Genomic DNA, 20,428 nt, shown 5'->3' on the forward strand with positions numbered 1-20,428 from the left:
CCAGTATGGATGATGTGAATCCTACACTTCTACGCTGCTATGAAAGTTGCTATAAAACAAATGAAATACATGTGAGAGGGGCTCTATGGTGAGATGAGAGCAGTGCTTAATTTGTGCTTGTTGTTTCCAGTGCTGAGCACCGGCACTTATTTTTGAAGGCAGGGGCTAATTATCCTGCCTCAAGCATTTGCTGCGAGCAAAAGACACATATGGGAAAGAGGAGGAAGGATAAAACGAAAAAGCGTCACAAAGGGAGAAATTAGAAAGCTGCAAGAGTGAGCTGAAAGGGCAGGGAGTTGCTTTATATGAATTGAAGAGGCCCAAGATGGCTTCAGGATTACGCCGCCTCAGTATTCTGTGTTCACACATTTAATTGCAGCAGCCGCATGTTTAAGAGGAAGGCTTTGGGCACCGGCACCTTTTTATTTACAAATTAAGCACTGGGTGAGAGGCAGTGTTAGAGAGTGATAGTGCTGGGAATCACTGATGAACCCCACTAAAGATGGCTGTATGCTGGTGCACTGTAAGGTCATTATTCATTATGCTTTAAAAACGAATACAATTTATAATATATTGAAAAATGTGTTGTAGAACGCTCATTTTTTTGCCATTTTTTCCACATTTTCTTGCAGCGGGGTGGGGGGAACTCCCCAAGTGCCATGGTAGTGGTCAGGGTCGCTGGCTATGAACTCTATGGGGGTGGCAGGGGCGTAACAAAGGCCCTCGAACTCCAGGGGGTCCCCTCGACACAGTACCTGGCCTGTGTGAGTCCGGTGGGTGCCCCCTCCATATTCAGTGCAGGGAGACCCCTTCCAGTTTAGTTGCGCCCCTGGGGAGGCTGGTCTGACTAACTTTGCTATGGCTGCTTTGAGTTCCCAGTCCGGCCCTGGTGACAGGCTGCACTGTCCTCCTGCACACATTGCGACTCCACGTGGGCGCCTACTTTCCTGGCAGAGAGTGAATAACCTGTACGTGCAACTGCGATGTGTTTGTCATTTTTGTTGGCTCCATCTGTAGCGCACACTTGAAAGTCCCTCTCGTCTCTCGCTCTCAATCACACTGAGTGAAACCCGTGGCACCAGCCAGTGTTTTCCTCTAGAAGGAGCCCCGGAGCTCGGTGAAAAGTGACACGCACGGCGCTGCGCTTCGGCTCCCACTGACAGGCCGAGGGGAGGGGGCGAGGCCGCCGTCTGAGCTCTCAGGAATGTGCTGAGAGCTTTTTTCCCCATTTCCCTCCAGTCCTGTTCGTCTTGGAGCCTGAGCAGCAGGGTAATTCCCGCCCACAGTGGTGACCAGTGTCAGCGCGCTGCCTCTGGAGCCCGGAGCCGGGGAAGGGAGGACGGGGCAGCGGGGGCAGGAGCCCTTCCCTCTGCACAATCTGACAGATCAGAAAGGCGAGAAATGGGAGGAGGCTTCGGCGGCTGCCGTTGCTGATCCCTGTCCAGATCGCCCGGAGCGGGGGATTACTGCGGCTGGAAAGGAGCTTGCCTGCTCCTCTGGATTTACAAAGTATCTCACCAGTGCGGGAAAGGCCACTTTCAAGGTACCTTTTTCATGGCACTCTGATTTCCATGTGCAGGCATGGGCCCGGGCTTTGCTCTCCCAACTCCAAGTTCCTGAACATGTTTTTCACTGGTGGGTCTTGTAATCTGATCTCTCGCAAGTGTGTGTGTTCGTACGAACGTGAAGGAGGAGGCGGAGGAAGAGAGGGAAGCCCAAAGCGGAAAACTTCTGCACTATTCTGGTTTCGTATTTTTCCCAGTCAGAAAAGCGTATAAACTTTCCCTGGCTGATTTTGCCGCGTGGTACTTACTATTTACGCTTATGGGGATTCGTGCCTTTAGCGTTTGGGCGCACACGCGCTCCTCGGCATGTCACACTGGCAGACGGCACTAAGAGAGGAGGCAGAATGGAAAGAGGCAGTGGTTAGCTAACAGTTTAATTGCTAAGAACCCAGACCGGCTGGAGGTGGTTTAATTAACAATCCGAGCAGCCGTAGGCGCTTTAAGAGGCGAGTTCCCATTTCACATGATACATCCGCGAGCTTCTCCATAAAGCGGTATATTCCCATGCAGTACTTGCATGGGATATAATACACCGCTTTGGACGTATTTGAGTTTAAGATAATTGACTAACCTTGCATTTGTGTAGTCTTCCCTGCAACCCCGTGATTTACTAGCAGGCGCTGTGCACTTGTATAACTCTTGGGAGGGTTCTGCTGCTGGGTGAGTTGTGAGTGGTCTGAGAGGGCTGGACAGTAGGAGCTCTTTCGATTTCGAGGGAACATCTTCAAACTTAAGTTTTCATAAGTGCCGGGCCCTGTTTTCTGTGGTGTCCCCGCATAATCTCATTGTGATAATTCTGTGTGCGTTTCTTAGTTGCAGCCGTGTTATGGGTTTTATGCCAATTTATTACACAAATACCGCTACTTTATTCTGTCCCGGCAAATACAGTCTGCAGCTGTTGTTTATAAATCACCAGTTCTCAATTTAAGTTTTTGAAACTACTCGATTCCTTGATGATTTTGCAGTAACAACTTGCTGAACAATATACACTCTCACAGTAATGGTTAAAAGCGCTGCACACCTGTTGATAACATGGCATAGGGGATATGTTTGACGTGCACACGCTCGAAGAGTAGCTGGGGCGAAGACCTTTCTATGGTTTTGCATCCCAGTATGTACGGATGGCTCCATGTCGCCATACACCCGTTTTCGAATCATATGCTTTCCTTTATTCAGTAATTAATTTAGTGTAATCCGATGTGTTAGTGCAACTGGCTGGACGGAGTCAAACCAAACTTTTGCTGTCCAGAATTCATCTATCCCAGGACTGGAAAACTGGTATAGGCGGTCACACTATACAAATTACATTATAGACCGCTGCATTTCTGTTTGTCTATGTCACTTCTTAACCGATTTATCCAGAATGGGCTGGGCTTTCGTTCCCACGAGACGACCGTAACAAAAAAGAGACTTTAATTGACCGTTTTCCTGTGAGATAAACATACGAGAGGTCAGTATTTCTGCAAACCACAGTTCCCACCACATTACAGTTGTAGCAGTGCTAATGTTGACGCCCAAGGACAGTGGATGAAACGCAGCTAATACTATAATGTGTTTGTCCAGGGTACAATACATCAATTGATAGCCGACTGTCCACGCCTCTCTCTAAACCTTGACCATGGTCCGGCCGCCTTCAAGTCAGAAGTCCTTCACCACATTCTGTCACTTCTGCATCAAACTGCCAATGAAGAAGTAGAATCAAAGCAGCGAGGTACAGACCTTTGTATTCGAAAGAGGTTCTTACATCCCTTAACGAAGGAAAGAAAAGTCAGCAGGATGGCTCAATGATTTTACACTCGGTGAAATGGGCAGTGATCTACAGGCCACACATTTGAATTGCGGCAGGGCCAACTCCGCCTTCCATCTTTCTGAGGCCATTAAATTCAGTGGCATTCAATTGGGTAATAATGCAATTGGGTAATAATGATACCTGTTATTTACAGTGCTTAAATACGAAAAGAAGTCTGGTATGTAACCATGGGTGTAAAAGTTCACAGACTGTAGTAATTATTCACACACGAATATGGTACCACAGAGGAACTTCAAAATTACGCCCTTATAGCCCCTAGGATAAATTGCTGCAGGTGTAGATGCAACAGCGGGACCACAGGGTTTGTTCTTGTGAGGCAGATAGTTGGATTCATCCATCCTGGCCTTCCTCCAGCCACCTCTCCTCCCTCCACTCCTAACACTCTGATGTGACCTGGACTATAGAAAAACGCAAAATATAACCTACCCAGTTTCATTTAGTTACTTAATAACTATTTTTATTTGTATCTCCTGCTATAACCTGCAAGACCGTGGTACTAATTCCAATAGAAAACACCTTTTCACTATTCCAGCCTTTAGATAAAATGCAAAAGTAACATTTATCTTTTCTATTGCCTTCTACGCAGCACTTTATTCACAACATTTGTAGGCTACAGAGTGGGGTCGCCACCGGCCAACACAAATGTCGCATTGTTCTCGTGCCTGGAAGCTCCAAAAGTGTTATAGGCCCTCGGACGATGACCTTTAATGCATCCCAGCATGTAATCTTCGGTCAGGGAGGATCACCCTGAAGTGGGGTGTAATTATAGGAAGATATGTATTAAGGGGATGGATCACATAGAGTGAACATGTGAAATGCTATTTTAAGGTAAGGTGTAACCAATGCCTTAAAACTGATTGCAGCTATTTAAAATAGTAGTGGGACTCCATGTAAATCCTTGTGCTGTATTTCGCTGAAATTCTAACATCGTTTCATTGATTCTGTTGTATAGTTTATCATTGTCTTTAAGAAATTCATCTTACTGCAATAATCTCACTTTCCAAAAGATGAAACAAGTGTGAGTCAAGGTTCTCTCTGTTCCCTTATAACACTTCATTTTCAGCGGGTGCTAATGAGTGGAGTTTGTTAAAGTACAGCTACCTGAAAGCCTAATTTATTCAGCAATGCTAGTCACTTTTTACTGAGGTGTTACACCAGTGACAAACATTACATTTAACTCAGAATTTAAAGCCAAGTTCATGTGGCCATTTGATGTGTCACAAATGTCAGTTTTATATTTATATCAATGAAAAAAAAACAAAGGTTAATCCTTAGTTATAGTTAGGAAAACTTTATTGTTTCTATACCAACCAACCCTAAACTACACAAACACTAGGAATTCTAATGTTATGTTAAACCTTACATTTATAATATTGCACCACAGTTAAATTACTATAACTTTATTTATTCTTTCTATACAAACCAAACATAAACTACACACATATTAGAAACTTATAACTTAAATTTATTATTTATGCACCACCTTCAAACTATTGTAACTCGCGCACCTCCGTATACAGGGTAGTGAACTCGATAGCCACACTACATTAACTATAACTTGCCACACTAACATGCACTATGTTCTCACAAATGATGTGATATGTGATCTCTAAAGTGTTTTTGTGAATGCTATGATTTTAGATGGTATAAGTGATGTAACGTGAAAGGGTATATAATGTGCGTGGAGAAGGAGAGAGTTATAATAATTTGAAGGTGGGGTGTAAATTATAAATTGATTTATTTAATTTATTTAATTAAATTTAATTAAATAAAGTATAACTGCAACATTAGAACTTCTAATGCTTGGGTAGTTTAAGTTTAGATTGCATGGAAAGAATAAATAACGTTTTCCTAACTATGTCTAAGGTTTAACCTTTGTTTTTTTTCAAGGATTTTTTTAAATAAAAGGTTTTTCAAATTATAGAGTACAGAGTCATCAAGTGGCCTGTCATACAGCATAGTGGCGGGGAGGGTCTTACAGTGGTGTGGAATAGAGTGGACTGGCGTAGGATGGAGTGAAGTGTCATAAAGGGGAGCAGCATTTCATAAAGAGTGTCAGAAACTGTCATAGAATGGAGTGTCACAGAGTTGATTAGTGTGGTGTGGAGTGGTGTATAGTGTGTTAAATTGGAGTGGCATAGAGTGTTGTAGAGTTGAGTGTCATAGATTAGCGCAGAATATAGAGTGGATTACTGGAGAGTGGAGCAGTGTGTTATAGAGTATAGTGCAGTAAAGTGGAGTGGCGTGGCATAGAGGGACTTGTGTAGAATGTTGTAGAGTGGAGTAGTGTCTAGTACAGTAGAATGGAGTAAAGTAGAGTGCCGTACACTTGAACAGGCTGAAATACACTGTTGTACAGTGAAGTGAGATAGAGAGGACTATTGCATGGTGAAGAAGATGGGCGTTGAGTGTCGTAAAGTGGAGTGGCGTGGAGTCGGGTAGAGTGGAATGGCAAACATTGGAATAGCATATAGTGGAGGGTTTACAGTGGAATACAGTAGAGTGGAGTGGCATACAGTGGAATACCTTAGAGTGGAGTGGTGTAGAGTAGAATGGCAAACAGCTGAATAGCGTATAGTTGAGTGGCATGAAGTAGAGTAGAGTGGCATGAACTGGAGTAGCAAAGAGTTGAGTAGTGTGTCTTAAAATAGAATGTAGTGAAATACATTGGGTACAGTGGAAGGGCATTGAGTGGAGTGACACACATTGGTATAGTGTGGAGTGGCTTACAATCCAATAGCTTTCAGTGTAGGGGCGTAGTGTGGATAAGTATGGGGTGGAATAGAGCGGAGTGGAGTGGCATAGAGTGGTGTTGTGTACAGAGGAGTGGCATGGAGTAGATTGGCGTACAGTAGAGTGCGTAGAGTGGAATGGTGTACATTAGAGTGGCATGTTGTAGAGTAGAGTGGAGTGTCATTGACTGATGTGCTGTAGAGTTGAGTAGCGTGTCGTACAGTAGAGTGGAGTAGCATCCAGTAGAATAGTATACAGTGGAGTGGTGTACATAAGAGTGGCAGGGAGTGGAGTGGCATAGAGTGGAATAACATAGAGTGGAATGGTGTACAGTGGAGTGGCGTAGAGTGAAGTAGAGTGGAGTGACATACAGTCAAATAGCATATGTGGAGTGGCGAAGTCTGGAGTAGTGTACAGTAGAGTGGTATTTCATTAAGTAGAGTGGAGTGGCATAGAGCTGAGTAGCATGTAATGGAGCGGCATAGAGTGGAGTTGCACGAAGTGGAGTGGCATGCAGTGGAATAGCGTAGAGTGGAGTGGCGTACAATGAAATATTGTACACTGAAGTGGGTAGAGTGAAGTGATGTAGAGTAGAGTTTCATGTCATAGAGTAAAGTGGAGTGGCATAGACTGGTGTAGTGTAGTGTCAAGTGTGTTGTGGAGTGGTGTAGAGTGGAAGTGGTATAGAGTGAATAGCATAGAGTAGAGTGGCGTAGACTGAAGTGGGGTACACTGGAATAGTGTAAAGTGGATTTGGGTACAGTGTATTGGCGTGAAGTGACATAAATAACAAAAGACTACAGTGGAGTGGCATGCTGTACAGTGGAGTGGAGTGGCATGTGTTACAGTAGAGGGGAGTCACGTGTCAGAGTGACATGTAATACAGTGTGTTAGAGTGGAGGGTCAGAGATGAGTGGCGCAGAGTGAGCTGGAATGTTGTAGTGTGAACTGGTGTACAATAGAGTGGCATGTCATAGAGTGTAGTGGTGTGTCATAAAGTGGAGTGGCATGTCGTAGAATGAAGTGGCATGTGTTAGAGTGGAATGGCGTGTCATGTCGGATAGTGGAGTGTCAAAGTGAAGTGGACTGTCGTAGAGTGAATCACGTGTTATAGATTGGAGTGTTGTCATACAGTGGAGTGTCATGTCGTAGAATCAAGTTTAAACAGACATAGTATGAAAATTGGTAAATAGCTGTAGATGAAATTTGTCTGGAATGTAGATTATGGGTTGGAAAGGGCAATTGTTTGTAGTAGATCTATCATGGTTGACTAGTGTTAAAGTTATAAATCACAAAAAACATAAGGTCAGATTTATTAAAATGTCACGTAGCACAGCAAGATACCTTAATGTGCTCCATTGCATGGCAAGGGAGAAGGCATGAATGTGCCATATCTATCAAGATATGCCACATTCCTTCTCATTCCTTGTGCTACCGCCCTCACAGGCACCCTTATGCCATGGTGCAATAGTGCCTGTGTTGCAGGAAGGATTTGTGCATGAAGGGGCCGAGAATGCCCAATAGAGGATTGAAATTCATCTCTTTTGATATGGCAGTATTGTAATTGTTAGAACGCCATATGCATGCGTTTAGCACGTTGTTGCATTAGGTGCGCTCCTGGCTTCAGCTGGTCATTTGCTAGAGCACGTACGTAACACCCCAAGCAACTTCATCATCTCAGGGTCCGCTTTACAATTGTCTTTGCCTGATTGCATGATGTGCTTATCAAGTAATGGTTACTTTCTAGTTTGGGCTGGTCTTTACCGTGCATGTTTTAACCCCTGATGAAGGGTTTTACCGGAATGCATTGGGTTTTTAACATGATTATATGAATAAGACGATTTCGGCACAACCAAATCTAGATCTTACAAATCGGGAGCAACATTTTGTTTGAATCATGAACACTGATTTGTTTCATCTTCAATAAAGCAATTACAGTACTGAAGAATGTCAATTTCGTGTGGAGAAAATGTTAAGTCATTGTTAAACGGTCTATATATGTAGCCCGTAAGCTGTTAAATTGGGCACTTTGGATCTGGTTCTCCATTGGGTAACCAGCTGTTCGCTAATATTGTACACAGCGATCATGCTAAACTTGCACCATTGTTGCACACTAAAACTTTGTTTATTTTATGATTTTTGGTGGTGTATGATAGTTGTTTGTTAAAACTCTGAGTGCATTTTGACATATTTAGTAATTAGATTGAAAAATCGCCACTTTCCTCGCACACCCAAAATAAACTTTCCCTGTAGAAGATGTAGAGTCTGTGTCCGAAGAGCTGTGTGGAAGGAGAGTCATATGTACTACCCCAAGTGTCCTCTTAATCCTGGGCTGTGTGTGCTTACATGTTTTAAATTGTGCCACATGCAACAGAATCATTGGGAGCAACCGTGAGCATAAAAGTGAACTGACTGGTGTGTCTCATTTTATATTTCTTGCTCAGTTTCACAATTGGCAAAAGTTTGATGTATTTAGTTTGACCAGTTGTGTTTGAAGTCATAATTGGTTTTGCATCTCCTTAAAATTGGTTTGTATTTTTTTAAATTCAAAATATTGTGATGGTGGTGTGTGTGGATTGGCGCTTTGCTGGCGGTGTGTGCTCTGGAACTTTGCTGGCAGCGTGTGTGGACTAATGCCAGGGTGGCAGTGTGTGTGTATTGGCCCTTGGCTGGAGGTGTACATGGATGGTGCTCAGCTGACGGTGCACGTGGACTGGTGCTTGGCTGGAGGTATGCGTGGATGCTGCTTGGCTGGCGTGGTACGTGGACTGTGTCCTGGCTAGCAGTCAGTGTGGACTGGTGCTTGGCTGGCAGTGTGCGTGGACTGGTGCTTGGCTGGCAGTGTGAATGGACTAGCACTTCACTGGTGGTGTATATGAGCTGGCACTTGGCTGCTGGTGTATGTAGTGACTTGGTGCTTGTCATCACACACACATTGTCAGCCAAACGTCAGTCCACACACTCCGTCAGCTACCAGCCAGTGTGATTGGTTTGTCAGTCATGTGGGTGTATGAAAGTGATGGGTCATGGAATGGCACTGTCTGTTGAGTGCTGTAATGGCTTTGGCCTGTGGCTGACAGTGTAGATGGCTTTGTGTGTGTCACTCATTAAATATTTGTGAATGGCCTGTAAAGTGTTTGGTGCCTTGTTGCAGCTTTTCAGCTCACGAGCTGTGAGTTATTGTGTCTATAGTTTGAACTTTCAATTACCAGTATATTTAATGTTTTTGATATCTCTTGTTAATAAACTTTACGTTTTGAACCTTTTACTCACCCTCATGCCAAATCCAACCAGTATATGTGTGTTCTTGAGGAACAGATGTTTATACAGTAATATTTGTCTTTCTGTCTTTCTCTGCCAGGGTATACATTGTCTCTAGGGAAAATCTACCAACTCTAGATATTTTCATTAACTAAAAATCCTGGGGAGTACAGGGTGGTGTGGCTGTCGTGGATTCCATCACGTTTTCTTACCCACAATGCCCTGCAAACCTCACAATTTGACTAATCACACATTTTCCTTGATTCCTTTGCCATATTCTTCCAGAATCAGAAGGAAACCACAAAATTCCTATCACCCAGTGTTTCCCCACTTGCCACAATAAAAATGATGCCCCACATGTGTGGCTGGGCCTAGTGCCTGTGACAGGAACAGATTAAGCTAAGATCAGTGGAAGTCCTCGCAAAGAGACCCTCATTGACCTTGGTTTGATTCGTTCTCATGCAGGCACTAGGCCCAGCCACACAAGTGAGATGGTATTTTTATCAGAAGACTTAGGGGGAATTGTTGGTGGAAGGAAGTACGTGGCTCCCTGCAGATTCCTCAACTTTCCATCACAGAGATGTGAGGAAAATGTTCCTATTCAAATTTTGAGGCTTGCAAGAGATTCTAGGTAACACAACCTGGTGAGAGCCTTGCAGATCACACCATCCTGCATTCCCCTAGGTATCTACTTTAAAAAAATGTACAGGTTTAATAGGTTTCCCTAGGTGGTGGCTGAACTAGGGCCCAAAATCCACACTAGGCACATTACAAAAAAGTGTCCGTTTTCAGTGGAAAAATATGATGTGTTCATATTGTGTTTTGGGCCATTAACTATTGCGGGCTCTAAGGCTTCCCCACAAGTGAGGTACCATTTTTAACAGAAGACTCGGGGAAATGCTGGGTGGAAAGAAGTTTGTGAATCCCTTCAGAACATTTTGTCTGAAATTTGAGGAAAATGTTTTTTTTTTTTTTTAGTCAAGTATTGAGGTTTGAAATGGATTCTGGTTAACTTAACCTGGTGAAAGCCAAACAAGAAACCCCATCCTGGATTTTCTGAGGTGTCCATTTTTCAAAAATGTACGTTTGCTAGGATTCCCTAATTGCTAGCTGCCTGCTAGGGCCCAAAATCCACAGCTAAGCACATTGCAAAAAAGGGTCAGTTTTCAGTGGAAAAATGTGATGTGCCCATGTTGCGTTTTGGGCCGTTTCCTGTTGCAGGCACTAGGCCTATCCGCACAAGTGAGGTACCATTTTTATCAGGAGACTTAGGGGAACACAGAATAGTGTTATTATCAATCAGTCAATCAATCAGGAATTTGTAAAGCGCACTACTCACCCGCGAGGGTCTAAAGGCGCTGAGGAGGGGAGAATATGTGGGGGGAGGTGCTGCTACTGCTGGAACAGCCAAGTCTTGAGAAATTTCCTGAAGGTAAGGAGGTCTTTGGTCTGGCGCCGGTGGGTGGGAAGAGTGTTCCACGTTTTGGCAGCGAGGTGCGAGGATGATCTACCACTGGTTGTAGTTCTGTGGATGCGTGGGATGGTTGCGAGGGCGAGGTTGGCGGAGCGGAGATGCTGGGTCGGGGTGTAGAAGGAGAGCCATCTGTTGAGGTATTCTGGTCCGGTGTTGTGCAGTGCTTTGTGAGCGTGGGTGAGGAGTTTGAAGGTGATTCTCTTGTTGACTGGGAACCGGTGCAGGTTTCTCAGGTGGTCTGTGGTGTGGCAGTGGTGGGGGATGTCCAGGATGAGGCATTCAGAGGTGTTCTGGATGCGTTGCAGCCTCTTCTGGAGTTTGGCCGTGGTTCCCGCGTAGAGGGCATTGCCATAGTCCAGTTTGCTGCTTACGAGAGCTTGGGTGACTGTTCTTCTGGTTTCAGTGGATATCCATTTGTAGATCTTTCGGAGCATGCAGAGGGTGTTGAAGCAGGAGGAGGAGATGGCGTTGACCTGCTGGGTAATGGATAATGAGAAGTCCAAGATGAATTCTAGGTTGCATGCGTGATCGGTGGGATTCGGAGCGGCTCCGAGAGTGGCAGGCCACCAGGAGTCATCCCTTGCGGAGGAGGTGAAGCCGAAGATAAGGACCTCCGTCTTGTCGGAATTGAGTTTGAGGCAGCTGATCTGCATGCATTCAGTGATGGACTTAATTTCTTTGTGGAGGTTGATCTTGGCGGAGTTCTTGTTGAGGAAGAGGATCAGCTTGGTGTCGTCTGCGTGATGATGATGTTGAGGTTGTGGGATTGGGCGATGTTAGCAAGCGGGGCCATGTAGACGTTGAAGAAAGTCGGGCTGAGGGATGAATCCAGGGGTGCACCGCAAATGATTTTAGTGGCCTCCGAGCGGAGAGTGGGGAGGCAGACTCTCTGGGTTCTGCTGGTGAGATAGGAGGTGACCCAGTCCAGGGCTATGTAGCGGATTCCTGCATTGCTGAGGCATAATCAAAGGGTGTGGTGGCAGAGGGTGTCGAATGCAGCTGAGAGGTCCAGGAGGATGAGGGCAGCGGTTTCGCCGTTGTCCAGTATGGTTCTGATGTCGTCAGTGGCGGCGATGATGGCGGTTTTGGTACTGTGGTTGCTGCGGAATCCAGATTGGGAAGGGTCAAGGGTGCAGTTCTCCTCGAGGAAGCGGGTTAGTTGTCTGTTGACAGCCTTCTCAATTACTTTTGCCGGGAAGGGGAGCAGGGAGATAGGCTGGAAGTTCCTGAGGTCCTTTGAGTCCGCCTTGGGATTTTTGAGGAGGGCGTTGATCTCGGCATGTTTCCAGCTCTCTGGGAAGGTGGCGGACTCGAAGGAGCTGTTGATGATCTTCAGTAGTTGGGCTGCGATGACGAAGCTTGCTTTGTTGAGGATGTTGTGAGGGCAGAGGTCAGATGGAGAGCTGGAGTGAATGCTGTTCATGATTCTGATGGTGTTGTTGTTGTTGGCGGGGGTCCGGGAGAGCATGAGGTTGGTCGGAGGTGAATCTGTGGTGTTGGTGGTTGCCGGGGAGGTCTGGGTGCTGAAGCTGTTGTGGATGTCTGCAATCTTGTGTTGGAAGTAGGAGGCTAGTGAGTCGCAGAGGTCTTGGGATGTGGTTGTCGTTGGAGCTGGGGTTGGAGAGTTCCTTCACGACGTTGAAGAGCTCCATGTGGCTGTGTGCGTTGTTGTTGATTTTGAAGGCTGTGTGGTTGTACAGAGTCTGATCTTGGCGACACTTTCTTTCGAGTCTTCAGCAGGTTTGCTTAGATTCGTGGAGGTCCGCGGTAAACCAGAAGGCCTTTCTGTCGGTACGTCTGTAGGAGGGATTCTTGATTGGGGTGAGAGTGTTGGCACAGGTGTCGACCCATTGCCTAAAGTTGCGGGCAGCTGCATCAGTGTCTGCGGTGTCGATGGGTGGGTTCTGGGAGAGAGTCGTGAAAAATTGGCTTTCGGTGGCCTTGTTCCAACTGTGGTGGGGGATCCGTTGTGGGTGGTGATGTGTTGTGGGTTTCTTGAAGGAGAAGTGGATGCAGTGGTGATCTGTCCAGTGGAGTTCGGTAGTGTGACTAAAGGAGACGTGATTGCTGGCGGAGAAAATGTCCGTGTGTGTCCTGCCGAGTGGGTTGCTGTTGTGACGAGCTGTTTGAGGCCGAGGTTGAAGAGGTTGTCGAGCAGGGTGGTAGTGTTGTTGTCGTTGGTGTTCTCGAGCTGGAAGTTTAAATCCCCGAGGAGTATGTATTCAGTGGATGCTTGAGCATGCATTCTGATGACGTCGTTGATGGAGTCGCTGAACTGCTGTCAGGGACCGAGGGACCTGTAGATGAGGGTCCCTCGGAGGGTGAAGTTTGGGTCAGTGTGGATGTTCTGCGGTGCTGAGGGTGTCTTCGGTGCTGGTCGTGATCCTGAGGGAGTTCTTGTGGATGATGGCGATGCCTCCTCCTGGTTTGTTGGAGCAGTCCCTTCGGGTGATCTTGTAGCCATCTGGGATGGCTATGGCGATATCAGGCGCTGAGGAGGGGTTCATTCAGGTCTCGGTCAGGAAGGCAACATCTGGGTAGGCTGAGTCGAGTAGATTCCATAGCTCTACTGCGTGCTTGTGGACGGAGCAGGTGTTGAGGAGGATACATCTGAGATGGTTGCGTCCTGCCTTGGTGGGTGGGTCGTTGGCATGGAGGCTGGTAAAGGTGCAGTTTGGGCAGGAGAGGGGTCCGCGGGTGGTCTGCGGGGAGGTTTGAAGGCATGCGGGAGAGTGGCCGATGTTGAGGGCACAGAGAGTGGTGTTGTCGTAGTGAAGATGTGTATGGCGGCGGTGCGGGGGACGTGAGCCAGAGGTTCTGGCGCTGGGCATGGTCCAGGCACGAGTGGGCACAGACGAGCTTTCCTTTGGCGGCCGCCATTAAAGAGGGAGGTGGGGGGGGGGAGGACACCTGGGAGGTGGGAGCGGGGGCGAAAAATGGCGCAAAAAAGGTGGCGGGCTGCAAAAAGGGGGCAGGGCCACGGGGGCAGCAGCGGCGGGGGAGATAGAGAGGGAGGAAAGCAAAAGTGAGAGAGAGAGAGTGGAGTGAGACACAAACGAGGAAGAGAGACCCTTTTCCCTCAGTACTTGTGCGAGATGTTTTAGAATCTTACACCTCACCATAGAGGGCAATATGGTACCCTGTCACCTGACATGAAGCAGCCATCCAGTCAGCCACATCTCCTCAGCCTGTCCACCTGTTGCCAGCTGCAGGTCACAGAGAATCTCTTGGTTCCCAGGGTGCTTATCAAGATTGTGGCAACTTACCTATAGGCCTTTGCCTTTAAGGTTACCTCTCACCATTGCCAATCCTGAGTTTCAAGGAATGTTTCTCCCAGTGCTACTTTGAAGAGGGAGCCTGTCAATCAGGGTCCCACTTTATCCACATAGCTGCCGACAAATAATACCAACCGAGGTAGGGCATATAGTGTAACTGTGTACTGACATTTATGATAAAATGAGAAATTTTAAACCATGGCTAGAAAAAGTTGGCATCCGTGCAGTTAGTGAGGTATATGATTATTTTCTCATTTTAAGCACTGCAAATGTAACTATTTAGTTGTTTCATTTTTACGGAAAGAAGAAATACATTTATAGCTATTTAAATGACCAGGGCAGTATATCAATTGCTGGTGCACAATGATAATTTGGGTGTGTTTTTACCATGTTTTAGCATGTCTGGTTTTAGAATAGATTGCTACTCTCATGTTTCTGTTGTTAATATATATAGGTATGCATTTGCGATCTAAATAAATTAATAATGAAAATTATTAGCAGGGATCCTGCGTCCTATCAATGCAAAGCACGAAAGAGACCCTTAGTATCCCACCTTAGCACAGAAACTACGCTGTGTATGTTCTTCGATGATTTCTTTTTGCAGAGAACCCTTCTGGCAGGACCACATGCCCTGTCCTTTGACCTGTATCTTCCCTTCGACCTACACTCAACAACTACCCCCTCTCCTCAGTGAGAACAAGTTTTATCCATCCTTGATACTCTATCATGATATTATGGGAGCGTCCTTGAGCGGATGAGCCATGTAAGCAGTTAATATATTAGACCAAACAATAAATTAATATATAGACTCGCACCAGCTGTACCCTACAAATGAACAACTCATAGCCCGACTAAATAAAGGTTAGGCTCCTTAAATCACATGGAAAACAGTGAATTGCAGACTCGCCTGTTCTTGTTGCCACTGGTGTTGACGCACTAACAAGAAACATTTCACAATTGCCAATCTATGTTAATGTGCTTATGTGAGGGCCTAAACCAATTTAAGGCCTTTGAAGCATTGTAATTGACTGAAAGATCTTTTGTACCTATGCCATCATCCTGTGCTTCCAGATTAGAACAATACAGCCCAAAAATACCTCCTAAAGCCCCACGTATGTGTGCTAGCCAGCTCCAGCAAACCAAGTTGTCATCACCTTGCACCCCTGCAGACTGCCATTCTGAATTCTGACATACAGGAAAGTTGCTTCATTTTTTCTTAAATCCTAGCTTGGAATGAAAATGATATACTGTATTAAACCCAATTATTTTCTCCATGCTGCCCAGCATCAGAAAAGAGGCTGCTCAAGAAGTAAACAATTGTTTGTGTTCTCACGAGGCATTATAACACGTGATGTTCTGCTTCAAATGCCCTGTTTGCACATTTTGCTTCCATGTGATCTCAGTTGAAAAGAGTTGTTGCCGCACAGTTCCATGTAGTTAGAGGACATGGCCTTGCTTCCAGCTCACACCAGTTGCCTAGTGCGTGTCACTGTGTGAAACCTCACAGATCCTATCGCATTCGGAAGTAGTTCTCTTTGTGCTTTTTAATCACAGTTTCCTGGTCAAGGTCCAGTGCTTGTTTGCTAGTGTTGGTTCTTGTGGGTGCTTTGTAGCTGAGTGTCTATGTTTATGCCTAGGTCTGTGTTTGCTATCTTGTTTTGTGTCTTCTGGTCTTGTGCAATAATTGCAGTTTTCACAGTTGTTTGTACAAGAAAAACGACTTGGGAAAGTCATGGCTGCAACCTTGCTCCATTCGGCTTATGTCTTGCAGAGGCCCCCTTTTTTCATTCAGTGGGGCCCGCTTGGCCCAAGACCTTAGCACAGGGTTCTCCAGTAAGCTTGGGAGAAATCGGTAGCTCTCCAGTTATCTGTGAGTAGCTCCCCTACGTGCATCCCAACCTAGCAAATAAATTAAACGCTTTTGGTTGGTTGAATTAGGTATGTGTCCAAAATTGAAACAGATATATCTAAAAGTAAAATTTGTGTATTTTCAGAACTGTTAAGCAGAAAAACATATCTAAGGCTGATATTTAATAGAACATTCTGTCCTGACTGGCAGAATGTTCTAATAGCCTTAGAACCCGCCGTAGCGGGCTCTACCAGCTATTAAAGGCCCTCTCCCTTGTTAAAGGCCCTCGCCGAATAGCCGGTAGAGCCCGCTACGGCGGGTTCTAAGGCTATATTAGAATATTGAAACGTTGGCAGCTCCATTGAAAATAATGGAGTGCTCCGGGCTTTTACTGGCTGGTAAAAGCCTGCAGTGCCAACATTCCAATGTTCTCTTTGTTCACAGCAATAGCTGTGAACAAAGCCTCACGGAACCCGAGGGGATTTTAATCCCCTCCCGCTTCGTGAGGAATTTGTTTTATTTAATAGAACATTGTGCGCTGAGTGGCAGAATGTTCTAATAGCCTTAGAACCCGCCGTAGCAGGCTCTACCGGCTATTAAAGGCCCTCTCCCTTGTTAAAGGAGCAGGCCTTTAATAGCTGGTAGAGCCCACTATGATGGGTTCTAAGGCTATATTAGAACATTGGAATGTTGGCAGCTCCATTGAAAACAATGGAGTGCTCCTGGCTTTTACTGGCCGCAGCGCCAACATTCCAATCTTCTTTGTTCACAGCAGCAGCTGTGAACAAAGCCTCACGGAGCCTGAGGGGATTTTAATCCCCTCAGGTTCTGTGAAGCCTTTGTTTTATTTAGGAGAACATTCTGCCCTCTAATGGCAGAATGTTCTAATAGCCTTAGAACCCGTCGTAGCGGGCTCTACCGGCTATTAAAGGCCCTCTCCCTTGTTAAAGGCCCTCGCCTTCGGCTCTGGCCTTTAATGCAGGAGCGGGCCTTTAATAGCCGGTAGAGCCCACTACGGCGGGTTCTAAGGCTATAATTTATGCCGGGGGCATTACTGATGTTCTTTTGTGAGTGCCAAGGGGAGTTGCTTATATGGCTGCCGTGACATTCAAAATTAAAATTTATGAAACTTTTTTTTAACGTACTTGCTGGCAACCTTGCCTGATTTACTGAGGGGGCCACCTCTAGTAATGCTGCATGCAGTGGCTACTAGTGGACTCTAAAGTGGTCATGTTTGTGTTCCTGAAGTGAAAATGAAACTGCTTACTTGATTAAAACGCATGACTGGATGCAAAGTGGCGGCGCGGATCCTCATGCCGGGCCGATTATGTAAGGTATAACTAAAGGCATCTAATGTGAAGTCTAATAGTAAGCGGGGTGGTGGGGTGTGATGGAGCACTCGCCAAGGTCTTCTTCCCTCTTTGGGTTCAGAAACCACAAGCACTGGGGTGAGACAACATCACAAACTCTCACCCTCTGAGGTCGACTAAATCGTTGGACTTGGTGATGGAGGTAGTTGTCAGAATCATACATTCACAAATCAATAATATGAAACCATTAACACATTTTAAACACTGTGAACAATTCAACACTAAATCAAAACTTCAAACTGAATAAAGTTTTCAAAGCATTATTACAATCCCAAAATCAATGTTACATAAATGGTGTGCAAAACTAGATAATAAACATGCATGAAAACCATAGGCTGACCGCAGCGTCTGAACAGATTCAATCTACTAAACATCAATACGGTTAGACACTCCAAAAGAAAAATATAGATTAGCAACAATACAATATGAGCATGATTATTAACATTCAAAGCAGATGATGGTGACATCAGTGAATCATCAAAATACAGTTTTACCAATCAATATCAGATTTAATATTTCAGAGCTGGGCCAATTCTAACACTAGACAGAATTGTGACTTGAACGGGCTAACACATGTGGGCAAAATCAAAATATAAGAAAGGCACAAATAATTTGGAAAAACATCTAACTAGGGCACCTAACTCTAAAACTATGTGGGTGTAAGTGACTAAGCTAAATAGGAAACAAGAAAACCCATTTAGTTATACCTCTCCTCACGGGACAGCATACAGGATGATTCATCAAGCAGGACAGTCACCATCTTCTGGCGTCAGTTGAAAGCAGCATGGTGCAGAACACAAGCTGCACATAAGACAGAACAGTAGTTCAGAATTAGTTGGCCTTATTAGTACAGAACCACATAACAGAATAGGGCAGTTAAAACGATGGTGAGGAAACTCATCAGGGAACTCAAAGAATAAGAGTGTGAAAAAGCAGATTTAAACAAGAATAGACAAACTCCAACAGAGTTCATCGAAACTGTACCAAGCAGGGGAGAAGACTGACTTCAGTTCCAAAGTTCTTCACTAATTGAAATACGCACAATTCATTCATTGGTCCGCCAGGTGAGCACACTCTGTGAGTCAATTTCAGCATCCAATGGAAAGCGATGGCACCACTAAATTCTGATACTTTTAAGAATCTTCTCAGCAAAAGTGCATTGCTTGCTTTATGACATCGTACAATTCCACTGAAATATTACATTTTCTTTATATTTTGTTACTTACAGTTCCTTTCTCATGACACTAAATACACTAAACTAATATTCTTTGACACTAACACTGTGATTTCCTGTCCAGTTCAATAGCTACAACATATATTGTTACATCAGCTAAATTTGAAACATGCTCTTCTCCTGCAATATAATAGAACATTCAACATTACATGAACTGCCTAGGGAAAGAACTCAGGTCAGTGGGACAGAATAAACAAATGATTTTCTATTGCTGCTTGCTAAATGAACCTTCAGGCCTGGTCAAGTTATGAAGCCTAAATGCATATTAGTACAAATAATACATCAATAAACCTATTGCTCACCTTACAGTTAAAATCATGTGCAAAGCAAATTATTTAATTTCAAATATTATTTATGTTATGTCAATGTTAAACATATCCTTATTTTTCTTTGCATGTTAATTAAATTAATTTAAATCAATACAATTGTGTTTAATTCATATTAATTTAATACTCATAATACATTTTTATTTCTACTGTTTCTACCTAAAAATAATACTTTCATGTTAATATTCATTAATAATTCATTCATTAATGAATGTACAGTATTTTCATGTTAAACGTGATGTCAAAGTGGTAGGGACAAATGTCCACAACAATTTAAATGTATACATTTTCATTTCTACTTAATTTCTCTGTTAGGCCTTTGAAACTGCAGATTTATTAGCTGCCATATGCTTCTCGTATGACACAAATTTAATAATAACATTTGCTCTCTCTCAGGCACATCATCGTATTGAATGGAATTAAGATCTCATCTCAACATTGTTTACCGCTTCAAGTAAGTACAAATTTGTGTATAGTGATTGCACTACTCCATCTCAATGTATTGTGAAAATTTGAGTATGAAAAAGGAGTATTTATTTTTCAGTGATTGAATTTAAGTTTTTTATTGGGTACTGGGGATAGGGCAATTTACAGGTTTCCTGGGATATTTGAGAGATAGCAATGCTAAATCACCTGACTGCTGTAGATCCTTCTGATGATAAGAATAGAAGAGCTGATAGGGATAAATCCAAATACACAGTCTCCCCAGTGCGTAAATAGGCAGAGTGGCCTGAGTATTTGTCTTCTGCTGGGGTGCAAAAGATGTTGGAGTATGTCAAAAGGTGTAGAAGCGTCAAAGGCAATAGCAGCTGAAGCAGCTGAAAGTTCTAAACAAAAGTACCATCAGATCTCAGAAGAAAGGAGTGGACTAGCTGTAATAATTCTGCCTAGAAAATTAAAGAGAGTTAGTTTGTTTCTTTGTTATGCAGGCCTCCCTGAAACCAAGATAAGGACCTGCTTTTGTCCCTAAGGTAACTCCCACTTTTCGCAAGGATCGAGAGATAATTGCATCTGAATTTTTCCCTAATCCATCCTCTCCTGAAGATTAATTTCCTAGATGTCAAGAGGAAAGTTTTCATGTACGTAGTAGATTGTCCATGTTTAGACAATGGGATGCTCTTTGTTAATTTTGGAGCAACAAGAAAGCCTCTTAACCCTCTGCCCCTGCTCTAGGTAGGTGGGTGAAACCTTGCATATCGATGACCTATATAGCATTGAGAATGATCCCTGCCAAGTTGGGGTGGGGTGCCACTCAGCTCAAAGAATGTCTGCTTTTTGAGCAGTGGCACAAGAAGCTTCTATGTTGGAGATTTTGAGAGCAGCGACTTGGGCAACTCCTTTCACTTTTCCAAAACATTATCATTTGCTCAGTGGAATCTCTGGTGTTGTTGATTTGTGTTCTAGAGTCCTCCCTACTGTGGAGTATTATTCAGATTTCTGCGTACAATCAATTCTGCAGTGCTGCTAAGCACATGGTGCCTTTGTTAACAGCACTGGCTGAACCAACTTACTAATTAACGAGTCTTACAAA

At 44.4% G+C, this 20,428-nt stretch overlaps 1 protein-coding gene across 2 annotated transcripts in view; it reads left to right on the forward strand.

Annotated features, from left to right (window-relative positions):
* Nucleotides 1-1,116: 1,116 nt before the first annotated feature.
* GHR (growth hormone receptor) overlaps nucleotides 1,117-20,428 on the forward strand; it is an 820,074-nt gene continuing 800,762 nt past the window's right edge. Inside the window, exons 1-2 of one of the 2 annotated variants that reach the window (XM_069221472.1) lie at nucleotides 1,117-1,543; nucleotides 19,294-19,351. The gene's annotated coding sequence lies outside the window, so the exon portion shown is untranslated. Of the gene's footprint in view, nucleotides 1,544-1,615; nucleotides 1,636-19,293; nucleotides 19,352-20,428 lie in introns of those variants that run through there. The other variant, XM_069221475.1, reaches the window with a different exon arrangement.

This window comes from Pleurodeles waltl, chromosome 1_1 (genome assembly GCF_031143425.1).
Source record: "Pleurodeles waltl isolate 20211129_DDA chromosome 1_1, aPleWal1.hap1.20221129, whole genome shotgun sequence".
Classification (NCBI taxonomy): domain Eukaryota; kingdom Metazoa; phylum Chordata; class Amphibia; order Caudata; family Salamandridae; genus Pleurodeles; species Pleurodeles waltl.